This window comes from Pholcus phalangioides, unplaced genomic scaffold (assembly GCF_987345545.1).
Source record: "Pholcus phalangioides strain wild (caught in Gottingen) unplaced genomic scaffold, Ppha-v1.0 ptg000013l_1, whole genome shotgun sequence".
NCBI lineage: Eukaryota > Metazoa > Arthropoda > Arachnida > Araneae > Pholcidae > Pholcus > Pholcus phalangioides.
In genome coordinates this window covers 27,887,673-27,908,078 of record NW_028301606.1, presented here as the reverse complement: position 1 = coordinate 27,908,078, position 20,406 = coordinate 27,887,673, and the positions used below count along the sequence as shown (strand labels likewise).

The 20,406-nt window shown below is 34.0% G+C and overlaps 1 protein-coding gene across 1 annotated transcript in view; it reads left to right on the top strand.

Moving 5' to 3' along the window:
• The first annotated feature begins 1,071 nt into the window (after positions 1-1,071).
• LOC149078898 (uncharacterized) overlaps positions 1,072-20,406 on the top strand; it is a 47,734-nt gene continuing 28,399 nt past the window's right edge. Inside the window, exon 1 of the mRNA XM_089241085.1 lies at positions 1,072-1,363. The gene's annotated coding sequence lies outside the window, so the exon portion shown is untranslated. The remainder of the gene's footprint in view (positions 1,364-20,406) is intronic.

Here is a 20,406-nt window from a genome sequence, read left to right as displayed (position 1 = left end):
TGAATTGACATCATCATAATCATCATGTTGGATTCAGAGCAAAAAAATTGCAAAGCAATTTGCAGCCTTTCAAGCCTATCTCCATCTACGAATTGTTGACAAGGGTCCAAGAAGCACAAAAGCTTAAGATCACTTGATCTATGGTGTGATCGAACTTATGTACATCACCGTCTACTCAAGTGATTTAATTACACTCTCGCGCACTGGCATAAGCAGTGGGACGTGTGGTGGGTGCACTATATTGTCATATATATATTTCCATAAAAATTAAATAAAATGAAAAGAAGTGGTATAAGGATAAAAACGCATAAATTATTATGCATTGTAATGCTATCATTCATCACATTTATCAACATTTTTAAACAAAATCAGACATCACCGATCGAATCCATCAGCCTAGGCTGAAATTTGAGAAAACTGTTCGGTAAATTTAAGCAATTCTCATAGACGATTTACCATATTTATCAATACGAGCTGAGATATATAATCACCGGCAAATATGATGAATTCGCAAAATTTATTAAACTTATCAAAATGATCGGTGAGTGTGCATATTAACCGGCGATTATGCGTAATCACCGAATTCATCACGTTCAACAGTTCATAAAAATATATGAGTTTATTAAGAACAATAAAGATTTTTAGTACGAGAAGAATGGTAAAAGTTAACTCTATGCAGTAACACCATCTGTTGATGAAAAGCAACAAATTTCTTTACGAATACACACCATGACACGCACCAATTGGTATTGCTATCTCTTTTTTTAAAAAAAAATAGCGTACCGATAAGTACCACCCTGGTAAAGATGCAAATAAACACACAAATAATAGCAATTTCACATGAAAAAAAAAGCATAGTTTCATTGAGTTTTATTTTTTCTTAGTTTTCCTTATTTCAAATCAAAATCTTAATAAAAGATGGCAGCACTCACGAAATTTTCTTCACCGATGGATGGTTCGATAAAGCAGTTGAAATCATTGTCGATAGATGGCGTTGCAAAACGAAAACAACAGAATCGTGGTGGTGGGGGAAAAAGAAACAGTACTAAATCATGGCTCCACCACATCCTCACTCGTGAAATATATCTCGTAGGGATCGTAGAGCGGGATTCTCCTTATTGTAGTTTTCTTTCTCATAAACGTGATTTTTGAAAATAATAATGACATGGAATGAATCTCGTTCTCTCAGACATTTTGGACACATTTGAACTTTTATGAGAGGAATATTATTTGAGCATAAATGGCAATATAAAGGCGCATCAACTGGACCCAATTTTATATCATTAAACCTCGTTCCGTTGATTCTCAAGGTGTGTGTTTGAATCTTCTCTCCGCTGCATCTCTCCAGCATCCGATTAAAAAGGTAAGGTACACAGCGCTTCGTATTCCCCGCCACTTTCTTCCTTACAGTAAGATATCCTTATTAAAAATATAATTCAAGGGGGCTGGTGCATGTAAATTTTCTAAAAAAAATCTCGTTTTCGAATTTTTCAGTTTTCAAGTACCATGAAATTTTCTGCGTCTAACTGTTTTCGAGTTTCTGTTCTACCTGCACCAGAAATATTTTTATCTAAACTGCTGGCATTCGTTACACATGCTAATGTTTTCCATTAAAATGCTCTTTTCTCAAAACTGTTTTTTTGGTAGATAAGGACCATTTCTTAGAACACCATTCATTCAAATGTCTTGAAATTTTGTGTCTCTCAAACCCGTGGTGTTACACACTTTAAGAACAGGATTTTTTTTAATTGAAATCATTTTAAAAATATTTTTGTGACACAAAATATGGGTGCATTTTGGTGATTTTTGAAAAAATTTGCATGTTGTTGAATTAAAAATTCGAGAAAAAAATAAAAACTAATAAAATCCTAAAAACTCGTGTGATATTGTATAAAAATATTCATAGTATTTTTAAAAAAAAATTGAGCTCCTAAATGGAATAGAAAAATTTTAAATGTTCCTTAAAGGAAGGAGATTTTTCCCATAGGAAAGCATAGGAAGACAAGATCACGTACCAATAAACTTAAATTAATTGTAAATAATCAGGTATAAGAAATTCTATGCGAACAAGTACAAATTAAATTTTATTGTATTAGTTAATTTATATGTCTTATAATAATTAATGAAAGTGAATCATGAACCCATTTTTGACCGCTCTTTCAATTCGTGATCGAATTGCACATAACTGGTTATACTTAAATAACATACTTGAGAAGTTAAAAAAAATTGGACATTAATTTAACATTGTTTCTTTGTGATTAATATAAATTTCGAATTGACTAAATTTTAAATTAGTAAAAATTAATTAACTTAATTTAAATAATTAGTAATTAGTTTATAAAAAAATCAAGAAAAAACTTTTTTTTCTATTTTTAAAAAAAATATTTTTGCTCATGGACATGAAGAAAAAATTTGAATCAAGATGAAATTTCCAAAATTTTTTTACTTTTGAAAAGTCATAAAAAGTCAAACTTTTTGTAAACAAATTTTAAAAAATACTGTGGAACTCAGATATAAAAAAAGTTAGATATAAGCGTGGAACTAAGTAACTAAAAAAGATATCCTTATTAAACTTCTTTATAATATATATCCTTCCTTTAGAACCGCTAATTTCTTAAAAAATTCATTTTATACAAAAAATTGAATGGGAATTAATTGAAAAACACATTTTAAACACAACGTTGCGCAAATGCAGCGTCACTCAGAAATGGGTTAATTTGTCACGGTTTTTGCAGAGAAATCTTGGTGGAGCTATCTATTGTTTAATTGTAGATAGATTTAAATTTTCTGAAAGATGAGAGTTTTCTTACTAATCATATTTCAATGATCATTGTAAAGCCAGACATGACCGCTGTACCCCGAAGGGCTCAATGATGACTGTAATTTTATACGCAATGTGCCATAAAATTTTAAATAAAATTTTGATGTATATATTATGAAATTATTATTTAAAATTCTATATAAAAACATAAAATTGGTTTTTATGAGAATGTTTAAATATTATAAAATCTAATTTTTATTATAATGGGTATACGCTGAACGACATAATGTCAAACATTAAAAAATCATGGTAGATAACATTTGATTAAATTAAGTATCCAAATGGAGACACGACGAGAGAATGATATTTCGTGCGATAAAAGTCAATCGGGAATTTTTGAACAAAAATTATGATCCTTATGTCATATTTTCCCATTATGATTCCTTGTTTATTGAGAGTTTTGAAAATAAATACGGTATTCATGTTGGAAAACAGTTGTAAAGCTATTCATGTTTATTTATAACACACCTATACGGTTTTATAGGCAGTAGTAATTTCCGTTTCTCGAATTTAATTTACTTACTTATTGCTATATATTTCACATTAGATAGCTGTATTTTAGAAATAATTTACATCCGTATTTGTCATGGGAATTTTTTTTTTTTTTTTTGCAGTCGCCTCTTTGCCTGTTTAATAAGTGTGTTAGCATAATTTCTAATTATATCTGGCATCATCGAGGTGAGCTCAGACAGGTGCGAACAGTGGCCATGAAATATCAGTGGGTATGAGAGTAGAGTATAATGCTTCGACTATATATACGTATTTCTCGATTTTAACTGCTCAAGAAATCTCCAGCAATTCAATCAATTAACGTTTTGCCGTCTAGAGATTTTTTCGTTACTTCATCGGTACTTGAAATTTCGTACTTTCTAGCGGCTCCCTACAATTCAATATTACAGGAATGACTCTAGATGCTAGCATTTGTATTTTTTAAGTTATTATAAGTTATCCTACTTGTGAGTTTTCCAAAAAACACAAAAGATAATATCTGGGGGGGGGGGGGCTCCTGTGATATTGTAAGAGATCAAGAGATCCCGTTATAACAATTAAGTACCGTTTCGGTTTTTCAGATGTCGATTCCCTCTCCTCATAGGGCCTCAATACTTTGAGGCCCTATGAGGCCCCTTCAAAGTGTTTTTACAATAGGACATGCGTCAAAAATATGGATCGTTTGTCTCATCAATAAGAACATATACAAAAATTGCAGATTGGTAAATTACTACCAGTGTGACTGACCTAAAATTTTTTAAAATTTACTATCTTGATAGTATTAATGATATTTGGATGGAGTATGTAAAAATTTAAAAATTTGAGTTGTATAGTAACTGACAAGAATTTTGCAAACCTATAGCACTGGATAGGTTAACTAACTAATAAAAATATGAAAAACAATTTTCCATATCCTCTTTCTGTGAGACCCGCAACTGGGGGTGGGGGAGCATAAAATCATTATGGATCTCCTTGAAAAAAAAATCGAGTCCCCTAATTGGCTATGAATTAGTGCCTAACAATTCTGACTTATTGGTCAATTCTGACCAGTGACTGCTGTAGAGATAACAAACTAGTTTTCGCACTGAACAGAGTGTCCAGAACTCTCTCTCTGTGGTAGGACGTACACTGACTGTCTACCACTCAAAACCCTCCACTGTATGCTTCATTAATACATCCAAACTAAAAGAATAAACTTCAACCAGCTAACTGGCTTGGAAAAAAAGTTGATACATCATTAATGGACTGAAAAAAGATCCCAGATACAAGATAAGACTAGCGGTCTTGTCAATATTGGGACTCGTAGATGAAACCGACATAAAAACTGCTGATATAACTCACGAGTAAATTTACTTATTAAAAAAAATTCTATAGGAGCAAGAATTCTTTTAAATATACATTAGTTGCCATATGTTATCGTGACCTGTAAATGCGGCTGATAGAAAATTTCATTCCGATGAATACGTGTGACTGAATTATAGGTGATAAATAAATAAATTTATTAACAAATTTCTAAAAAATTATGAAATTCGATTACATTCAAACGGAAGGAACTAAGGAGGAATTATGAATCAAAGACGACGACTATTCATGTCTCATGAATGTTCCTAACCTTATATAAGGTGAAAACTAATTTTTAACACGGTGATATATTAATTTCAGTTCAACTCAATTAACTTATTTTACTCATGAAACGTATTTATTGCTTCTAATGAGATGTTTCAAACAGTGGGAATAAGATGTGATACGTTTACTCATAGAGAACAGACATTTTGTTTTACATTTAAAACGAAGAGCCAGCGAAATTTCTATTTACCGGATATTAATCTGTATAATGTTTTCTTTTTCTAATGCTTAAAGAACATAAGTAATTAAAGATAGCCTTCTTGGTAACTTCTGCCGCAGATAAGTCCCATTACTTCACCCCCAAAAGTGAAGATAAGCAGAACAACTTGTTGGTTGATACACGGTGTTACCAAGGGAGACCAAAAACCGTCACCATGGATACCAATCCGAGGATAAGCAGATGTGGTCGAGTTCTTCTGTGCTTGCTTGTCTTTCCATTGTTTTGACTAGAATTGGATTTTTTTTCATGAAAACATTTAGCAGCATCCTCTGCCAGAGGGGGCTTACCTCATTTGTTACACACCCATTCTGTGTACTAACCACTGAGAAATGTTTTTCTTTTCAATTAATCAATTATCTGCCATCATGTAATTATGGGAATTAAAAAGAAGCTTAAAAAATTATTCGCTGAAAAATTGTTGTTAATAAGACAACATATTAGTAAAGCATTGAGAGGAATATATTCTTGGTATTTAAAAGTAAGCTATCTCAAATGGTATCATACGGAATCTATTGACTATGGCAATGCCTCTTGAAAACGTACATCTCTTGAAAGCTATTGCGATAAATTTAATGCCCATAAATCTTTAAATACCCGTTTTGAAAACAGCTTGAAATTCAGTGGCTGTAAGAATGTATTTTATGTATCTTGAAAATGTGCCTGTGACAAATCTATTATCTGGAAGAATGCCTGATTTATCTTGAAAGCATTGTATAAAATCCATTCTTGAATAATGATAGACTTAAGAGCCCCGTGTTGAATCTTCTATTAGGAATGTGATGATCATGAGAAATATGTATTATTAGTAAGGACGCCTATTTTTCGAACTCATCAGAGCTATTTATTAGTAGTATGTCAATCTCAGGAGGATCATGTTGAATCTTTGTAGGCAGGAACGTAGTCTTGAGAGCATTGAAATCTTCAATCAGTGAGCCTGCCTCGAGAGCATCATACTAAATGGATTTTAATGAGGAAACCTGCCTTGAGAGCATTATAATGCATCATTGCTAATAAGAACACCTATATTGAGAGCATCAATCTATGAAATCTGCTGTTGCCCTTCTTGATAGTATCATTCGAATCATTTTATTCAGAATGGCTATCTCTCAAAAGCATTATGCGATCTCTATTGTTGGATAGTGCTAGACTTGGGAGTAAGAAATGTGCCGAATGAAATCTCTCGTTGGTAAGAACTAGCAAGTGATGGGGATGCTCTCACCTATCTTGAAAGCATCACATCTATTTGTAAGTAGAATGTCAATCTAATCAGGGTCATGTTAAATATTTGTTTGCAGGAACGTAGCCTTGAGCGGCATACTTAAAATCTATATCTCGTAAATTTACTTACTTTTTATTTTTTAAATGTATCATCTTTTATAAGAAAACCAGTCATGAGAGCATCATGTGAAATCTGTTGTTGTTCATCTCGGCGTATCGTTTGGAATCTATTCGTGAGAATGGCTATTTCGAACGCATCATGCGATCTTAGTTAGAAAAAATGATAGAAATATATCCTAAAAGCATTGTACGAAAAATTTATTATTAAATAATTCCGGTCTTGAAAGTATCTTGATGCGCCTATGGTAAGAACATAATATAAAACCCAATACAATCAACACAATAATGAAAACTATATTAGAAAAATACTTTTTTTAAGCAGGTTGTTCACAAATTGTCACACAATATTGTTTATTAATTAGAAATTACTAAAATTATAAATTTTAAAAAATTAAAAAAAAAATTGTCTGAATTAAAATTATTAATTTCTTTAAATAAATTAAAAATTAATTAAATAAAATTATAGAAAAACTATAAATTAAAATAAAATGCTGTACTGACAAAAAATTTTCGTAGATAGAATTTTAGAAAACACAAAAACATGAAACTTAATTTTAATTTTGCTGCATAAGGTATTCTATTTCCATACAGAATTCGCCTTCTAAAATAATTGCCGAGAAGAGTGCTTGAATAATGTGTTCTCCATATGCTATATGACATAATAAAGACTTTATACAGAGTCTATATTGATTTTGCGGGGATGGAGGGATATATTACTCGATATCCGTGATTAAGTGGGCGAATAATGATATACTATGAGCTTTGGAAACGAATCGATGAACGAGTCTTGAACAGAAGCAAAATCTCTCTGCATTTAAAATAACGAGGCCTACATACGAGAACACTTATAGGGTTTGAAGAAAGGGATTCTATGTGAAACATGATCTCTTCAAACATTTACGTAATCCACGGCAGTGAAGCACTTGAAACACAGTACTTGTACTGTGCGCGAATGGAAGTTTCTTCAATGAATAAGTGCTTTTGATGGAGAGAGAGAGAGAGAGAGAGCTCTCTCTCTCTTCTCTCACGCCTACTTGAAGTCCAGAATAATATTTACTTCAAATAGAGGGCGGAATTGTTTTGTTTAATAACCGAAACCACTTGTGTGTATAATAAGTCAGAATTTTATACAGTGTAATATAATACAGTCGGGACGAAAAATGCACCGAAGAGGGGACTAGAAAAATTAGACTAAGTAGGAATATTTTGCTACTTGTCACGACGGATTAGTAGGAAAATGAATATAAATAATATTCTGTAAAATCAAAAATATTCGTATAATCATCAAGAATCTTATAATAATTACAGGAAAGAGACGTTGGTAAAAAAAAAAGGACGTTGAACTTTATATAAGTCGGTGAAAATTCTTAGAATTCCACCATTTTGAGAGCTGGGGGAAAAAAATCTGACTTCATTAGCAATCTAATTCAAAACTCGTAGGAATAATGTTAATGCTATTTTTTCCCTTTAAATTCTAATAGCTTTTAATTACCCGCTAATTATGGAGATCGCTGTTTTTTTTCTGGTTTGGGTTAATTATAGTGATGACTCTCCGTAACGATAGGAAGTTGTTTTTGTTATTTTTGAGTGGGTGAGCTTTCACTTGAGAAAAACTTAAGTTGGTATGAGGAGTGTATAAATGTAATCTGTCCCAGTTTTGACCACTCTTTCAATTTGTGATGAAATCTCACAATTTTTATATACATACGGTTGCATAAGAACGTTCAGAAGGACGTTACCTGTGTGTGAAGTTACTTTCTACCCTGAAATAATTCTGGAACGGAGAGAATTACAACTGTTTATCTTAGGTAACGTTATCCTAAAAGGGCAGATATAACAAACAGCAGCAGCCAGTATTAGCAAATCATGGAACTTATCTCTCGAAAATCAAATCAAAAGGAAATAGGTAGCAAAACTTCAAAATTATAAAATTTTTCATAATTTATTTTGTATATATGGCATAAAGTGTACACGAATATATATATCACAGAGATTGTTTGGAAATGATCTAATTTTATAGTCTTAATTAATTTACTTATCAATTATTCAAAATTTCATTGATACTCTGTATAACATTTTAGTTTTAAAAGTTAATTTAAGGCCCGTAATTTAAGAAATACATAAAATAATTTTTTCTTCATGAATATTTCTGCTCTTGAATATGAAATGTAAAAATTACGCATTTTTAACCCTACAAGTGTTTTTTTTTAAAATTTCACTGATCCGCATTATAACTGCAACAGTAGAAATCACTAAACCCTTTGTAAAATGCCAAATTCCGAGAAATAATAAGAAACAACCGAGGAAGGGAAATGCTCAGGCTTTTTGTGTTATTTATGCTGTTCGCTTATTCTAAACCTACCTCCGTGGAAGGAACAAAACCCACTGTCTCTCTCCTTCTGTTATCATACTTTGAACAAAAGCTGACTGCTGCCCACTGGCAGTTTATCTGACAAGTTGAGGGGGGGGGGAAGGATTTGGAAAACCTGTTAGTCAATAAAGCCTGCCTTAGGATTCAAACTTAGTGCAGGCAGATTTTTCGATTCTACGATCTGTGCACTACAGATTGGTTAAAAAACTCCAAATAACTAAAACTAACAGATCACTGGTGCTGTGACTGTTGGAATCGAGAAACCTGCCTGTACTATGTTTTTACCTCACATTTTTTACTAGCTGGGCTCGCCACTGTCGCAATAAGAGGTAATTAGGGAGCGCAAGATATCTCGAAATTCTCGAAAAACAAGACATCAAGTCAGGTGAGATATCTCGTCATTTCTGCTGAGAGGGTCATAAATCCTCACATAAATTGATTATTTTCAATGAATATAGTTATATTTATTGAAAATACAGTACCCGATCAATTTATCTGATATTCATTATACTTTTCAATTTCCAAAATATTTATTCACAAAAATATGACTTGAGTATTTCTAAGAATCGCTTTTTGGGCAACAAAGAGAAGAAACATTATTATCTATAAACTATAAGTCCAGTATTTAACAATAAAAATATGAAAAGAAAAATCAATCCATGTTATTTTTAACACATCAATAAATCAATTATTTTTTTCGGAAAATAATTAATGACACTCTAATTCATTCTGGTCGATCCTGTCACACTCACACGTAATCCTTTTACTCACGGGAGGAATATTGAATTAAATTTATCTTTATTATCACGATTAAATAGTGGTGGGTAATGGGTATATTTAAACGGGAATTCTATCCGGTCACGCGAAATGTGCATTTAACAACCGCAAAACAAAATTATTCCTAATAGATACTTGAAATATCTCGAACAACGAATTTATTGTCTGAAATTTCATTTCAACCTACTTATACGGTTCATCCCGAGAGTGAAAAAATATGAATTTGAATTATGATTTTTTTATAATAACACGGATGTAAATGCAAGACTATTAGCGTATTTTTGATTGAGACAATACATGAGCATAGTGATTCATTTAATTTGATTGGATTTTTTAATTAGCTAAAATGGTTAATTAAGGGTACAATAATACAGTTTGCATTGATGTTAATGCCATCTATATACAGATAAATTAAAATAGTTTTTAACTTGAATTTTATTTCCAATTCCCTCAATTTGATGCGATTTTTAATGAACACGTAAAATTTCCGCAATTCTCAATAAGTGGCACCTACAAGGAATCGTCTCTTTCTGGATGGGAAAATTTTGCTGACATATAGGCGTATTTTAAACTGAAATGACATCAAAAGATGTAATTTCTAAAATATTAAAAAAATTGAGAAAAGAACTGGTTATAATAAGTTTTCATTCCATGTATTTGCCATATATGAAAATATGCACGGGATCAGAGAGGGTTAGTATTCAAAAAAGAGAAGAGCTATGATTTGAGAACTAATACGTACAGAAAAGGATGCAATTAACTGCACTTTAATTTTGATTCCACATTCACTATAAAACGGATACTTTCCACTATAAGTATCCGTTTTTCAGTGGAGTACACTAAATCCAACGGAAGTTTTGCGGCGTTTAATTTTCATTAAGACATAATAAAAGCAAAATCGTTAATTAATTATTCATTTATTAATTAACGATTTCGATTTTATGACGGTTTGTTATTGGCGCTGGCACATGGCGGGGTAAGCTCTTGTTTGAATCAATATAAAGACAATCACTATAGTGGAAGCAGTGGGGAATCAATAGTAGAAGTTGACGAACTTCTCTCCCGTACTCCCGTATCGCAATGTTCACTGTTGGCAGAAGACCCCCTAAACCTCCCTGACTGGTTAATCCAAATAGTACATGTCTTTAAGAACAACACAAAAAGCTTGATATTACGACGTTACAACTTACAATCAGTTAATTATTAATGAATTATGGTTATTAATTAACAAGTGGCAGGAAAAAATAAGTTCATTAATTGATTCATTTAAAAGCAGGCTTTTAATGTTTGTTGTAAATTATTCAATTACAGTGGTTAATTAATTCAATAGTTAATTATTAAATTATAATAATTAAATTATAATTAATAAATAGTTATAACTAGTGCACGCTCGATTTTGTTGTATAGTGAAATATATAAATTTTTAGCATCCCGCTATTATATCAAATTATTAATGCAGAGTATTCAAATTATTTTAGTGAAAAGTATTCAAATTATTTTAGTGAAAAGTATTCAAATTATTTTAATGAAAAGTATTCAAATTATTTTAGTGAAAAGTATTCAAATTATTTTAGTGAAAAGTATTCAAATTATTTTAGTGAAAAGTATTCAAATTATTTTAGTGAAAAGTATTCAAATTATTTTAGTGAAAAGTATTCAAATTATTTTAGTGAAAAGTATTCAAATTATTTTAGTGAAAAGTATTCAAATTATTTTAGTGAAAAGTATTCAAATTATAGTTCCACGTATCAAGTGCAAAGTATTTAAATCAAAGTGCACTTATATATTTTCCATACAGAAAAGGGCCGTTTAAATGGCCGTGTATGTAAGTCCGAAATTTGAGATCAGACAAGGTATAGATATTCAAATTTCCTTAATCTCAACGCTGAAAGCGTGCATATTGAATTACATGGGCCCATATGCTTCATTCATGTCATACATATTACTGTGATGGAAAGATCCTATAACGATGGAAATGAGAATTTACGTAAAGTCAATTATGAATCTAAGGCTTGGTTCCACTTTCTACAATTTCATCCGAGAAAAATGCTTTTTGAATGAGACCAGACCTCAATTTCGAATAAGCATCCTGACCATATCGAATGAATTCAGGTGGAAAAAAAAAATACAGTGGGTGCGGTTTCATTCTAAGGATGTAGTAGAGAGGAGTTATAAGCGGATCATTTCCCTCTCTTGTTATAATAGAAATGGTTGTTGGTTTGTGCCATAAGGTCACATAGCCCACAATCTTCATGATATAGCGGTCATTAATCACGGGGCAAAAATCTAGTCTTTTTCCGCTTTTAGTAGTGGATATGCATGGCTGGTGAGAGAAAGTACCCCGGGAAACGAAAATGCCAAATTCCCATCACGGTGGGTACTTCATTTTTATTCTTTTTCCGTATTTTTTTTTTTTTGAAAGGGTGTGTCTCTTCGTTGGGGTGACAGTAAATATTGAATTCATTGCTATGGAATCATGTCGCACTATGAACAAAATAATAATAATAATAATATTGACCATCGTGGACTTGGAGCCTGTGGTGGTTACAAATATCTTTGGAGCCATTCATATCCAAATTGAGGATCAAATTCAGACCTGTTGAGTTCACTGCACGGCTTCTGCCTTTCAGATAGAAAATTAATTAGAGAATTTCGATACAAGTTTTAATGTATTAGATAATGAAGAAATTCTTTCCTACAGGGTAAGAAAATCAAGTATAGTAATATCCCGAATTGTGAGATTTCCGAAAGGTACCCAATTTTCTGTTGAAAAATGCACATTTCTGAAATTCAAGCACAATCACGGGATTATTGCTGAGATAGTATAGAGGTTATCAAGTGATATAGTATATCCCACTTGAGTATACGTATATAGTATATATAGTAGATTATATATCAAATAAGAACTATTTTGTAGATCGGAAGATCACGTGTAATAAAATTGCACTCTCTCTTGGGGGGGGGGGTAGAACCGAAAATTGGAAAAATAATAATATTTAGTACAAAAAAAATTAAAATATCGGAAGAAAATACCTCGTATGTGCTATATTTTTAATCAATTTTTGTTATTTAAATGCGTTTTGAAGGTTGATGACTCAAAATTTCTCTGGAAGAGAATTTGCCAACCCAAGCCCTTCGTACCCCCCCCCCCCAAAGTCGATCCTTGCCTGAAGTCTAACGTTTATGTCAGAAATAAAGAAAAAAATAGTGCAATGTGGTGCTCACATTGATGACTATTCGTCTTGTCTGAAACTCTCAATGAATTCCAACCCACGAGCTAAAGTTGTTTTTTTGCCTCCAAACAACAAGCAACTTACAGAGGAACTTCGGTTAACGAGTTGAATTCGTTGCGCGAACATGCTCGTTCATTATCCGAATGACTCGTAGATCGAATCAAATTTCTTCACAGGAAATAGTGGAAACTCGGATAATTCGTTTCACATTTATTCATTCCCATAAAAATGCCTAATAAAAACGGCTTCCAATCAATAATGATATAATAATAGAATACAATAATAAAACATTTAATAATAATACAATAACGCCATAAATAAACATGCAATATGGCAATATCTACAAATTAACTTGCTCTAAACAGCGAAAGACGGAAGAGACGACTTACGGACTCACTGTTGTCTGTTCAAGTCAGTTGTCTACTTCAGTTGTGACTTTGAAAAAGAACCTATCCAGAGGCTGGGATTATTTATGCCGGTTGCATCTGCTCGAATGTAACCAATGCGCTTATTCGTTGAATTTTTTTAGTTTTGTAAAAGATCTTTTATCAAAATTTTATAGTGTAATCCCGTCCTTTACACTTGCTTTGCTTGCAAGACACTTGCTTTTGCCTCCTTTTAGTATTTTTAGGAAATGGGGAATTGCATTGTCGTTGGACAGATTCATAGCTGGTATATTGACGCAGCTTTTATTTGGGTCGTTCTTTTTTACAAAATTTTGCTCAAATTCCTACATTCTGCACATCTCTCTGAAAAGTGAGGGATTTCTCCTCACTTCTCTCTTCCTTAGACGAGGTCACATTCATAAGCTCTTGCTGTTGCGTGCAGTGGAGATCCACCAGTTCGTCTACGGTTAGCTATTGGTCATGTTCTTCCACTCGTTCCTGAATGTCACCCTCATTCACCTCCAGTCTCACAGTCTTCAACAAGGATACAGTTTCTTCGAAAACTGGTGGCTCCTGCTCATGAGCTAGACCCCTCGAATTCACGTTCAATAATGCAATCAAAACACAGTTCTCTTCACACACACACACACACACACACACACACACACACACACACACACACACACACACACACACACACACACACACACGAATTAAAATAAAAAACTTCAAGTGCACATACGCGTGCTTACAGTGAGGTCTAGTTTCGTATCGTAAACAGTCACGCTCACACCTGTGTTCATTTTTCGAGTGAGGCACGCTTACCAGAGACTATAAGAGAGAGTATTACCCACAATTCCACAGGACGTGTGTGGACGCAAGCGAAAAACCATCGGCTGAATTGTGATAGCATCACACTAAATAAACGAAGCGGAAATTATTTTTCTCGTAATGTGAATCATCGCTCGTTAACCGAATCAAAATTTGTTCCATAATTTAGTTCGTTATGAGAATCGCTCGTTAACCGAAGAATCGATTGCGCTGTTTCTGATGGATCAAGGTAGCATTAAAACATGAAAAGCATTCAACACAGATATTACTGGATGAAGCCTTTTTCAAGGACCGGCAAGTTAAATTTTATGAAGTCATAGGGAAGTAAAATACAACCATAGTAAGAAGGGGGGGGGGAAATGACGTGTTTTTCCTTAAATAAATTTGGGGGGGGGGGCAAGTACCGTCAGTTAAATTATAACCGTTTAGAATAACCTGCATGTTTAGCTTTTTTATGTATTTTTGGCTCTTCACAAAAAGACATTACAGAGACTATATAAACTTCAAAACGTGATCTGTTCTGGTCAACTTCGGACAACAAAAAATGATGCAAATCCATTTGAAAAAGTACAAAATAAATTGGTAGAGTACTTTGTTCTAAGAAATGGGACTTTCTTGAAGGTTAAGTGTTATGTCTCAAGGGGAAATAGATATATACGGGCTGAATTCGTTTCCGCATTTCTTTCTTTGTGGTCCTCTTGTGGATTCTCAACTTTTTGCAACTTCCGCGTGTCTTCGAGTCCGTATTTTTCAAATAGTTGTTTCTGGCTTTTTGCCATATAACAAATCGTGTTTATTTATGTTGTTTTTCCTCCTTTTGCTCCTATTTCAAACCTTTTTCTTGCGTTTTAATAAATTATTACGCTACTTTTCGTAGTTAAACGGGTTATCTTTCCAGTAATTCTACAATGCAATTTTAGTTGCATCAAATACTAGACCCATCTATTATCGTAGGGCAATTTACCATTGTTTCATACTCGGAAGAGTCACTTCGGAATTTTTGGCAGGTACTGCGTAGAACGCCTGGCTGTTTCCAGAGATTTATGATCAGCATGTGGGTGGCTACTAATTATGTTTGACCTGTTCTTTAATTTTGTCCTGGGAGAACGTGTTGGAATGTTATGGGTCTGTTCTTAGTCGGCTGAAGCTGGTTTCTAACTTTGACGCGCAACATCCCGTTAAAAAGTCACACCAAAGAGAGCAATAGGTCCTGCAACGGTGAAAATGTTCAATTATTACGTTTTACGCACAATTCGAAATGTAGATGGTAGCACCAACTTCACACGTAACACCAGACGCGCGCAAACTGTTAGGGTGAAACCCCGGAATGACTTATCCGCATCTTTGAGTGAAGCTTGCCGTCAATGCTATCACTATAGCCAATCGCTGTTCCTTATTCTATTTTCAACGATTAGGTGTCACTTAGAGCTGCAGCACCAGTTCTTTTGTTGATGACAATGAGTCCACCCTCCTTTCTCGGCACCTTATGTAAAGGCACGTCTGCATATGCTTACTCGTTTCGACCGTGGGGCATTAAATGAATACGACGAACTTTGTTTTCCTTCTCTTATTTTTCGCTTTCGTACAAACCGGTTGTGATCATAGCGCCACGCCAGCCTTCCAACATACTATTTCCTAGAGGCGCAACGCAAGTCTCTTTGATGTTCTAACCTCACTCGGATCATTTGGACTTATTCGCCTATTCTGCGTTGTTTGGCTTGACATTGATGGGAAATTTCAGCAAGCCACTCAAGGACTATGCATAGCACGTGCATGCAAACGAGTCTTCAGGCACTCACACTTCTGTCATAGCTCATTTCTTTCTAAACATGTAGTAAATCACTCTGTGGTTCCCGACTATGAGGCACAAAAACAAGACAACCTTTTCGTTAAACAGTCTCGTCACCGAGAGCAACAGGCCTACAACGGAATAATTACTCAATCGTTACACTTCACTAATAGTTAGAGATATTGAGGGCACGTGCAGCACTATAACAAGCACTGCACCGAAACAAAAATCCACGTTAAGTTCACGATACGTACATGCAGATTTTTTCGCATGGCCCAGGTTTTCTTCGATCATCTGCTTATATCTCACAGACAGCAATGGGTCATGATCTAATTAGGAGGAGGTAGTAAATTACCCATATTGACGACATACGGGGGTTTTGCTTGGTTTAGATTAGTGTTTCTCAATCAGGGACCAGATGACCCCTTCACAGACTTGGGATATTCTACAGGAGGAAGTGGAGAGGGGTAAATGGTAATCAACTAAAGAACAGCCATGGCAGGTTAATAAGGAGTAAGGAGGCCAAAGTGAGCTGTGAGAAAAGCTCAAGCGCGCATACTGAAAGTCTGGCCTTGAGACTCTTTTGAAATTTAAGGGGGGGGGGGCTTAATTATTGAATATAATAGGTTTAAAAATTTGAAAGGTCATACATTAAAAACAAAATGTATCATGTACATACATTATTGCATCATACTATCTATGAGAGAGAAATGATTGAAAGCGTTGCTTTGAAAAAGTAATGATAACAAATGACCTGTCAAAACTCGTGAAAGTCCATGATGCTTTCAGGGAACCCAGCGGAATAAAATAGCCTTTTTGTCACTTTCCATTGAACAAATAAATCTCCTTATTGTAAGAAATCAAATCTATAATTCTGAATAAGGCATCACGTATTTCATATTTTGACGCCGTCATCGGAGATTGATTAGTTTAACGGATTAGGGGTGCGTTGAGGACTTGACCCTTTGTCTTCCAAGGACCCACTTCTGAAAACCCGGGGGGGGGGGCGTCGAATGGACAAACACGGGTCGGATGGATCAAAAGGAGGGGAGTGAGTCACGGTCTCATTCAAAGTGTAAGCGAGAGAGAGATGTCGAGGACTGGATAGGACAAGAGTAGTTTTATGAGCACCTCGGATGCGAGAGAGAGAGAGAGAGAGAGAGCTAGCTCACCCCCATCTCTCGGGTGGATAAAACATTCCGGATGACATGTAGGAATGAGAATATGAACCCGCTGAGTCACTAAAACCGATTTCAATATTACGATATGCTTTCAGGAACTATTACCCTTATTTTAGCTAATAATACTTGAGAAGAGTGGTCTCTATATCATCGAGTGGCTGTATGAAGTGAAAGGCATCACGAGCCATTGCGAAGATGTACTACGATTAGATATGAACATTTCGTGCCATTGAGTCGGTAAGGCAGGAGACTCCAACGCATGTCCCGCAGGCCACGTATGGCACTGGATATGTGGCCCGCTGACGAGCAAGCATTACGGAAATGCTGAGAGAAATCTTGATGAATGGAATAATTCAAAAATTAGGGGAACGATAATTTTCAAGAATTCACGAAAATTCGTCGTTAATGAAAAAATTAATGAATTTAAAAATTGATGAGAAAACTTCATAGTTATTTAAAAAAATGATAAATTTGAAAATCGATTAAAATTCAATGAAAAAATCCAGAAAGATATGATTTTATTATCAATAATTCAAAAAAAATAATGATTCTGGAAATTCATTAAAAAAAACAATATCATTATTATTTTAGAAAAAAATTCACAGTTAATAAGAGAAATAAAATTTCAGGATTAATAAGAAAATGCTGAATTAATGAAAGAAGCAGTTGCAGAAAATTAATGAGAGAATAGAAATTGAAGAAAAAATCATAATTAGTGAAATGGTTTTATTATAATAAAACCTCGATATAACGATACACTACGGACCAAGAAAAAATATCTTTGGAGTGGGATTATCGTTATATCGAGGACGGTAGTTTAACATTAGACTAGCCATTTCTAAACAATAACTGAAAAAATATCGTTGTTGGGGGATTTATCGTTACATCAGGTATCGTATAAAAGAAGTGATTCCGAAATTTATGAAAATTCAGTGAAGATAACAATTCCAGATTGAATGTAATTTTTCAGGGTGTAATACAATAATTAAGGTGCCCCTATTGACTCACGCCCTGAACGCGATCCTTATTGTTCCACCCGTTAAGGCCACTTGTGAAAATTGCATCGACGTCTTTGTGAATATAGACAGTACCATGTTACAATTTTACATAGCGCAGCACAACTTGTTGGCCCGTGGGCTTCCAGGAGCATTTCATTTCCGCCCCACACCCCGCAATCGCTTAAAAATTAAAGACCTCCCTACTGTATGCAGGAATAGCAGAAGCCATGTACCACAAATACAGGGTGTCTTTAAGTAATTGGAATGGTTTCGGGATTTCATAATTATATAGAATGATCCTTTTTTGGAGCGTGGAGGTCATAACAGTAGTTGTTATGTTTGGGAAAAAGAAACATCATTTTCCCAAACATAATTGGTGATCATTTTTGCAATCTGGAGCTGAAAAATTCATGAATACCGCCCTGGAAATAGAGCGGAGAACCAAACTGTGGGTAAATGGAGTCCTTTTTCGTAGGTCTCGAATCACGATATGAGGTAATTTTCCAAATTTTTCTGATATAAGTGCCAAGCAGAAAAAGGGCAGACACTGTTCACTCCATCATACCAAAGCCTCCTAGATGTCTATCCGGGAGGCTTTGATCATACCCCCCTAAAGACAACCATTGTCCTCTAGCGGCCGCAAGCGGAAACCAAACAAAAATTTGTCGTTAAGAAAAAAGCATCAAGAAGCAAGTTTTCACCCTAAATGGGTTAAAGAATGCTTATGTTAAAATATGGTGGTTTAATTTAAGGTAAATTGTCAAAAACATTAATTATGCATTGTTTGTGTTGCATTTGATGTGTTATGTCGAGCTTTTTCCGTTTTACAGCGCCCCGTGTGAGTGAAATTCAAATTTATTTTTTAATTTATCAAAAAAAAATCTATTGCATCATAAGTATTTTAGTGCGGACCGCATCTTTTTATGCCAATTAGCTGATTTTTTTAATGCATCCAGGAATTCTTGTATGTACAGTCGAATCCCGTTTTAACGAATACCATTATAGTGAAATTCTCATTTTAACGAACACTTTTCTAATCCCTCAAATAAGTTTACATAGGAATAATGCTAGGTAACCTGGAATTCCTTTAAATTTCGTTTTAACAAAGTGATTCCGCCGGTCTCTTGGTGTTCGTTATAACGGGATTCGACTGCATATCTATATCCACCCAGTATATTTTCGCTGTGTATTATAGTTAGTGTGTTCGAAATATATAAACTTTGACAAGGTGTAAGTGGTCATATGCATATAGTTTTCCTTATGACTGATAATTTTAAATAGTCGCCAAAAACATCGAAAAAAGTTTCTCGAATTTTAAATTCACATGCAATAGTTTCAATACATAACGACATTCTCTAGTGTTCGCTGTTTACATTCGTGTTCTTTTCATCGTCTCGAAAATCCATCATATCGAGAAGAGCTTTGGTCTGACATATTTCAGTCTGATATCGATCTGGAACTTATTACATTGACCATTCACTCCCACATGCTGGCATTTCGTTCCCGCCTTTGAACTCTCCAAAATAAGCTCCATTTTTTCTCTTCTCTTCCTGTCTTCGGAGCATTATTTATTTATTTATACGATGCACTCGCATACGTGTCCTCGTATTTTTTTTTGAGAGCCATCATCTCTTTCAATGCTCAAATTCGTTTCTTCCGGCGCTTCAAAAGGCAATAAAAAATACCGTGTAGAAAAAATATTTTTCTTCAGATTGGTACTAAGGTGATCTAAAAAAGCCGTTTTGAACCGATAGTCACTCTAGAAATTGAAATAGATGCTTCAATAGAGCAATTCAGACTGATGTTAAATTTTTAGACATGATTTCGTATTGAGAAAATGTAAACTGATTTGATATGTGGTTTTAAACGTACAGTCCGGAATCAGCATAAGTTCTGGAATCTCAGCAACACTGCAGAATTTATTGACAATGTTCAAGGTCTGATTTACGGCAACAGTTCATGACCATCCGTTACGAAACTGTTCCCCAAATTTTTCTTATCATTCTTATGCTATCAAGGAAATACACTTTCGTTAACGCATTGCTCAATCTGAACTTTCCGATATTTTCCTTACGACGACAAAAGGATTCAGATTTTGAACGTTACACCTTGATCAGATAGGTTGAAAAGTATAATTAGTATTAAGAGGTACGCAGTCTCGATACACTCCTATTGAACAATGTTAAAATTGGAATTGATGGTTAAAGGGTTAAAATACAGGGGTGCCAAATAAATCCATAAATAGTTTAAAAGTTCATAAAAATTGAACAATTGGAAAATTTGAATGTGGAATGTGAAAAAGTTATTCTCAAAAAGGTGGATTTTTACTGCACAGAAAAAATGTAG